We start from the raw sequence: 8,172 nt of genomic DNA, 5'->3' as shown, positions 1-8,172 counted from the left end.
GAGCTCTCAACCGTCCTCCTATGCTGCATCTTACCTGGGCCAGGCTCACCCATCTCTGACCTTCCTAAGTATCCTCAGCACACTGAAGTCATAAGAGCAAAGATCGCCAATCTCCAAACTCTTGGAAGGTCCAAAGAAGGCGAGGCCAGCATGAAGGTCCCAGCTGGCCATCACGCTGAGGCAGGACAGGTTGGCCAGAGCTGGGACCAGTCACTAAGTTCAGATACCCAAGGGTCTTGGCTCACAGATTTCCATGACTCTTTCTCCACTGCTATCTCTCCCATCTGAGATGCTCCCTCTTCCTTATACATAGCCTTCCTTTTCACTCTTCCCTCCTCCTCATTTTCCCTTTGCAGGGAGCCCAAGCCTGTGTTAGCTGAGTAGAGTGTATATTACCAGATATAGGGAATCTGAGTAAAGAGAAAATAATCTTTATCACCACCTAACTGAATCAATTCAAGAGGATACTTTAGGATCTCAAGAACTCTGTTGCCTTTCCATGCTTGATAGAGAACGTAGTGAGTAAAAAGGATTGCTTAGAGGTGTCAGTGTGCCCAAGGGACATCATTATCTCTGGAACATCATTTGCAAAGTGTATCAAGGAACTAATTTAGTTTTAATCCTAGACTTCCTGTGTGTGTGTCAGGTACCTTTGGTTTGCCCCTCCAGATCTACTCTCTACCTGGCTCTGGACCCTAGGAGCCTGACCCTGTGGACTATGGGTTCCCATGCCCTCCAGCTCATCTAGTTGGGTTCTACCAGGGGGACCCAGAAAGAGATCAGAGAGTATGAAAAGGTTGAAGTCAGGGTATTGAGGAGGTCTTTATCTGACTCTCCTGGGTTCTCTTACATCTTATCCCTTCAGGCCTGGGAGTAGTAAGGGTTCACTGCTTACTGCCTCAGGTTCTTGCACGATTCTTTCTTGTGGCTCCGCTACATCTGGCACACATCTTTGTAATGGTCTCTTTGTAAACAAACCCTCCTATAATCTGAATTTAAATACTCCATCTGTTTCCTCTTGGGACCCAAACTGATACACTAGGTGAAGCTGATTTAAAATTATACCCAGTCAAATGCCAGTTCAGTAAAGCCACTGCAAAATTAGAGGGGGTGCACTAGTCCAAAAATAAATAAAAATCACATGCCTAGAAAAGATTTCTGTAATCACTTCGTAACCACATTTGCCTATTTCCTGGGAACTAAAGTTCAGTGGGTACCACCAGAAATCAGTTAAGAACAATCACTTGAGCAAAATCTATTAACAACCTGATCCTAGAATATCAAGTTGAAACTGGACCTCTCTGGTAAAAAATTAAAATAAAAAGAAAGCCATAAGAGGCATTGCAAAGGAAGAGAGAAAACAAACTCTCAAACCCTTTTAAACCAATTGAGAAGCAGGGCACAGAGGTGTGGGAGTTCATGGCCTTGGTATCCTACTTGGCCTGGGATCTTGTTAATACTACCAAGCTCTTTACTTTACATAACGGTACAATTTGAGGGTTAGTAACTGTGTTCTATCTGGAAGCTGAGTTGAGAAAAAAAATCTGTCTGATAAGTGGTGAAACGTAATACCTTGGCCATAGCTTGCTGTGAAGTATTTACCCACTGATAAATTCTCCAGGTATGTGTATGAGAGGCTTTTCAGATATGGACTAACAATAGCCCTGTCTCGTGCTTACTGCCTGTAGCCTCAACGGACAGAGCAAGAAAGAGTAGGGTAAAGGTGGTGGGTAGTGCTAGCTGAACAGAGCATTAGTGGACACTACAGGTCAGGCTCAGCAGCCAAGGTGTTTGTGCATTTTCTCAATGACCTTATCCACAGGATGCAGAAACTCCAAACTAAGAGGGACAAAGCTATAGAAACTCCTAGGGTCTGGGGTACTAGCACTTAGCAGTTAGAATGGAGAGCTTAGGATGACTTTCAGAAAATCCATCTCCAGTGCTGTTGACATTGTGACCCAGGCTGATTATTGTTGCTTTCGCTTAAAGTAAGAATGACTGAGTCTGAAAAGCAAAAAAGGTTATCAATAGGCCAAAGTGGAAAGCCAAATAGGAGGTGGAAAACCATGGGAGACAAGAGAAAGGTCTATCAGATGGAGGCCAGCAAACTTACAATGGAGGCAGAGACTCTGTGAACCTGGGGATGACCAGTTCTGAGAGCCATCAGCCCAGGCTGAGTGAGAAGGGAACCTAAACTGAACAATTAAGCCAGGTGCTTAATTGCTGAGTTATGATGGATGTATTACCTTAGAAAAGAATGCTTTCTCCACAGAGTACCCAAATCTGTTTCATGTGCCCATTTCAGAAACAGAAAACATCAGATCTTCTTCACACTAAGGGTGGAGATCCAACCCCAAAGGTCCAGGAAGGCAGTAAAGTGAGATATCCAAATGGCCCTTCAACCCACCCTCAACTTCTTCCTTCCAGAACTCTTATCTCTCAGAGTTAGAGATAACACTGGTTCTGACAGGCAGTGAAGTCTTCCCAGATAAGAATCCTTCTCTCATTGGGGAGAATCACGACTCTATCTCCAGTGGCCTTTTCAAGCCAAGTCCTAGGTTCTGTTGTTAGCAAAAGTTTCTCCTGGTTTCTAGTATACAGTTAATGCTGATCAGGGACTTCCTATGCTGATACAATTTGCTCCTATTTATACATTCTTTTAATAATTTCATTAGGAATTTGAGGACACAAAAGCTCTAGCTTCTTCAGCTGCAGATAGCAGATTCAGGCCCTAATGAGAGAAAAAACGTGGAGGATGGGAAGGAGCCCCTACCAAGGACCTGGGAACCTGTACAGCTCATACCCACCCACCTATCTTGCTATGCCCACCTATCCCTGCCAGGCTTACCATTCTCCCAGGAAGTCAGAACAGTTGCTCTGATAGGACAGCCAGAAGAGACAGCAGACTTGGTAGAAGCAGTTGGTGAGCTAGGAGGAAAAGTGAAAAAGAGATATAATCTGTAAGAAGGAGGAGAAATCAATGATTTTCAGTGATGTATAAAATCAGGTAGCATGGCAAATGAGAAGAATATGCTAGATTTGGCAGTGAAAAGGTGACTGGTTCTTATGAGAGAGCTGTTTACAGGACAGCTAAGGACCATACCAAGTACTAACGGGCTTTCAGAGCAACTGGACTTCTCATACATTGATGGTGGGGATGATTTCCACAAGAATATGCAAAAACAAAATACAAAAATCAACTGTGTTTCTGTGTACCAAGAAATGAAGTTTAATGAAAGACACTTTAAGATATAATTTTTAGGGGCACCTGGGTTAGTTAAGCGTCTGCCTTCGGTTCAGGTCGTGATCCCAGGGTCCCTCTCCCTCTGCCCCCTATTCGTGCTTGCTCTCTTTCTCTCTCAAAAAAATAAATAGAATCTTTTTAAAAAAGGTATAATTTTTAAAATAGTGTATCTTCAAATATTTTTTTCTGTCTCTCCCATCTATCCCCTCTTTCTAGGACTCCAATTATGTGTATATTAGGCCACTTGATAATATCCCAGGGATCTCTAATACTGTTCTCTCTCTCTTTCAGTCTTTCCCCTACTGTGTTTTATTTTGGATAGTTTCTATTGCTATGTCTTCAAGTTTACTAATCTTTTCTTCTGCAATGTCTAAGCTGCTATTAATCCCATTCAGTGTACTTTCATTCCAGATGTTGTGTTTTCATTTCTAGAAGTTCAATTTAAAACATTTTGTTTATGGTTGTTTAAACTGTCTGCAGGTTATATGACACACAGAAGCCCTTCCTGCTCCTATCTCACCCCCAGAAAAATTCCATTCTCTTCTGTGATTTCCGCAGCCATCTGTCACACAGACAGAAAGCCTCTCCAGCAGACCAGTAACCCAGTTGAAACAAACACACAAACCAACCAACCAAAACACTCACCACTCACAACTCAAATGCACAGTGCTTCCTAGGCTGTTATGCAGCAGGCACCTGATAGATACTTGTTGGATAGTTACTAATGAAGAACAACTCAACAACCCCCGCCAAAAAAAATCCAAATAAAAAATGGGCAGAGGACCTGAATAGACATTTTTCCAAAGAAGATATACAGATGGCCAACAAACACATGAAAAGATGCACAACATGACTAATCATCAGGGGAATGCAAATCAGAACCACAATGAGATATCACCTCACACATGTCAGAATGGCTAGAATCAAAAAAGACAAGAAAGAACAAGTATTGATGAGGAGATGGAGAAAAAGGAACCCTCACACATTTCTGGTGGGAATGTAAATTGGTGCAGCCACTGTGGAAAATAGTATGGAGTTTCCTCAAAAAATTCAAAATAGAACTACCATATGATCCAGTAACTTCACTACTGAGTATTTACCCAAAGAATACAAAAACACTAATTCAAAGAGATACATGAACCCCTATGTTTACTGCAGTATTATTTACAATAGCCAAGATATGGAAGCAGCCCAAGTGTTCATCCATCGACGAATGGATAAAGATGATGTGTATATACATATACATTCTTCCACATATGCATATATACACATATATATGTGTGTATATACCTACAATGGCGTATTACTCAGCCATTAAAAAGAATGAGATCTTGCCATTTGTGACATCATGGATGGACCTAAAGTGAAATAAATCAGAGAAAGACAAATACCATATGATCTCACTTACATGTGGAATATAAAAAACAAAACAAATGAGGAAACGAAGCAGAAACAGACCCATAAATACAGAGAACAAATTGATGGTTGACAGAGGAAGGAGATGGAAGGGATAGGCAAAATGAATGAAGGGGAGTGGGAGGTGCAGGCTTCTCATTACGGAATGAATAAGTCATAGAGGTGAAAGGTACAGCATAGGGAATATTATCTGTTGTATTATAATAGTGTTGTATGGTGACAGATGAGAGCCTCACTTGTGATGAACATAGCATAACATATGGAGTTGCTGAATCACTGTGTTGTACACCTGAAACTAACATTGTGTGTCAACTATACTTCAATTTTAAAAAAGGGAACATTTTTTTTAAATAATGAAGACAGAAGAAACCATGCTGTAAGGAAAGGAGCTAGATAACTTTGAACACCAGGATCTTTTAGGCACTCCTGAAATCCTCCCCTGTGGGTGACCCCTTCTTGAACTCTAAGGTTGGGTCTACCAGTGTTAACACAATGCTGATGTCATTTAGCCACCTCTGGGGAAAATGCTGAAAATTTGTTTAAAAGTTATATTAAGAGGGAAAGGTCAAGAGACTGAAAATTTCAAGAGACTGAAAATTCCAACTTTCTAATCATTGGCTAAGCTAAGGCTGAGTGGTTATATTATCTTGCTATCAGCTAAGGAAGAGAACAGATCTAGAAATTATCCTGTTTCCAAGAGAATGACTGAAGAAATCAAGTACCAAGGAGGAGTATTTGGATGCCCTCCTGTTCCTCTCTTACTCAATTCTATCTTAAGTCCTTGGTGCCAGCCAGGGTCATAAAATAGCTATTATCTGGGGGCTTAGAGCAGATTATCTTGTAGAGTAATATAGATTTTTAGAGCAAAATAAAGATCTTCCTGCTAACCACAACTGCACTGATTGTAGATAATCTAAATCATCAAGCCATAGGCAGTCACCCGATGGGCATGGCATAAGGACTCTATACTCTGTTGGCTCTGCATTCAGGCCCTCAGTGAACTCAACAGCCTATTACACCTCCCACTTCCTGGAGAGGACATCCAGTTCCTCTCTCTAACCTGACCTTAAGAAGTCTCCTTCCATGCTCCTGTCTTCCCAAAACCCTGAAGGTCATTTCCATCAGACCCACTGATGTCCAGCACCGTTATGTTCTACACAAGAACTTCCTGTATCAGGGCACTTGAGTGGCTCAGTTGGTTAAGCATCTGCCTTTGGCTCACATCATGATTCCAGGGTTCTGGGATCGAGTCCCACGTCGGGCTCCATGCCCAGCTTGAGATTCTTTTTCTCCCTCTGCTCCTCCTACTTGGGCTTGTGTGCTCTCTCTCTCAAATAAATAAATAAAAACCTTAAAAAAAAAACAAACTTCCTGTACCCTCTCAGATGCCACCTCCTCCCAGTTCCCCTCTGTTACCCCCTGGGTAAAGCACTCCTTATACTTGCTGCTTCCTCCTATACCAGCCCTCCCAACCCCCACCATTGGCACTTTCCCCCACCAGGCCTTGTGTTGGAGCAGAGCTTATGTTAGAGCTAGGGCCTTTATGCCCTCTCACCAGAGGGCAAGTTCCTTGAGTGAAGAGCTTGTGAGGTAGAAAAAGAGATAGGGAGTAGGGTGCAGAGGGAAGCATTTAAAGATATATTTCTTCAACATCACAATTTTGGATAGTGTGGACCCTGAATACCAGGCTATTTGAATTACTGCAGGCAGTTAAAATGGCAGGTTTAAAGGGGAGGTGACAACAAGTGTTTTGCAAGGATCCCGTTATTTTTATAATCCCATTATTTTTGTATCCAGTTATAGTTTATTTTTTGAAATGTTTGCCATTTCTCATGGAATTCTGATGCTTTTTGAATTTTGCTGGCAAGAACGGTAACGTCTTTTTCTCTCTAGCTTTATCCCACACACAGGTTCCTGCAACAGTGAGACACCAGATGTGTGAAGGCTGTGGAAAGAGAGAGAGGACATGATAAATGCCCCTCCATGCTGCAGCGCGGGGCTTGGCCATACCAGATCACCTGCTCTTTCAGGAAAGAGTTTCTAAAAATACCTAACTGAAAGATCAACCACACGTTATCCGACCACAATAGGGAGGTTGGGAATATGGTAAATACTAAGGGCTTATAACCTCTCTGCCCTGGCATTGGGGGATTTCTATCTTCCCTCCCGTCCTCTGCTTCTCCATCCTGTTTGTACTTTCTCTATCTCTCTGACTCTCCTTCCCTCTCTCTCCCTCAAAGCCCCTCCTTCCTTTCTCCTGTCTCTCCAAGCACACTTTGCAGTGCTCTGCCTGAGAATGCTGTGATGGAGACAGCTCTGAGAAAACAGCCTGCGGAATGCCTGTGGGGCCACCGCAGTCCTTGCAGAGTGGAGCTGGTGACCAAGGCAGATGGTGCTGTGTGTGTGCTCTGTGTGTCAGAGAGCAGGTGGGTGAGCAGTCATGGCCTTGTGATGGGGATGGATGAGGCTTGGGGAGAACCCAGGGAGGCCCGTGAGTGTGCTCGTGCTATAGACATTCAGCATCAACAACCTTCTACAATTAGTCTAATAAGGATGTGGATTCAAATCTTTACTTTCTGTTTGCTAAACTTCATGGGAGACTTTTGGTTGGGTTCTGGTTAGAAAAGCCTGACCTCCAGTATCTCTTATTGATTTATGATTGGCTAATTATTTCCATGGCTAAATTGTGAGGTGGATAAAGTCTAAAACAGTCGGTGTTGGTCTCCCAACACCAATGCTCTAATGCTGATGAAAGTCTATCCTTGTCTGGAAAATAAGTTAAAAGGAAGTAATCCTTGGCCTATTTGTTATTAAGCATTTCAGGGTTTATCTCTCTTGGGGTTTTTTACTTTTAACGCAGGATTAGAAATATTTGGAGTCAGAGGCTCCATGGGCAAAGTGACCTCATGACCTTGGGGAAAGTACAGTATTTAACTTCCTTGAACCTCAGTTTCCACTTCTGCAAAATGGAAGTGGTGATAAGCATATTTGCCTACAAGATTGGGAATGATTAAATTAGAACCAAAGTGAAAGGGGGAAAAAAGACATTTGTATAAATGGCAAAGTGCTCCAAGAAGTGCAAAGCACTTAGCATAGTGCCTGGTACAAAGTAAATGTTTGCTTGGTGCTGGCGATCCTGTCCTACATAAGTAGCATAGCAGGAATCACTAGAACATCTTAGAAGCAGGAGAGAGAAGGCAGCAGAGAGCAGAGAATAGAAAGAAATGGGGCAATATGGTGGTTGCTGGGGATCCATGTAAAGAACAGGCCAGTAAGTCTTTTCAGAGGTGGCAATGGCCAAGGAGGAACTAAGAAAAAGGACATTTAACATCTGCTGTGCCGAGCTCCTCTCTTTCCCTCAAGTCTTTGGTAAACTCTGCTACATGTACAGCTTGCTGTCAGTGGTACGTGGAGAATTCAGGAAGCTAGGGTATCTTTAATCAAGGCTCACCTCTATGGTGAGGCATGGAGGGGGAAAAGGAGGTGATACTTTTAAAAAGACAGTTCACCTA

The 8,172-nt window shown here is 42.6% G+C and overlaps 1 long non-coding RNA gene across 1 annotated transcript in view; it reads right to left on the bottom strand.

Annotated features, from left to right (window-relative positions):
* The window catches only part of LOC141369994 (uncharacterized), a 34,684-nt gene that overhangs the window by 10,032 nt on the left and 16,480 nt on the right, over nt 1-8,172 (bottom strand). Inside the window, exon 4 of the long non-coding RNA XR_012373614.1 lies at nt 2,849-2,928. This is a non-coding gene — a long non-coding RNA (uncharacterized lncRNA). The remainder of the gene's footprint in view (nt 1-2,848; nt 2,929-8,172) is intronic.

Source organism: Callorhinus ursinus, unplaced genomic scaffold (genome assembly GCF_003265705.2).
Source record: "Callorhinus ursinus isolate GAN/ISIS: 27379988/994484 unplaced genomic scaffold, GSC_fseal_2.0 scaffold25, whole genome shotgun sequence".
NCBI lineage: Eukaryota > Metazoa > Chordata > Mammalia > Carnivora > Otariidae > Callorhinus > Callorhinus ursinus.
Note: the sequence above shows the minus strand (reverse complement) of the source record. Positions and strands in the feature narration are given on the sequence as shown.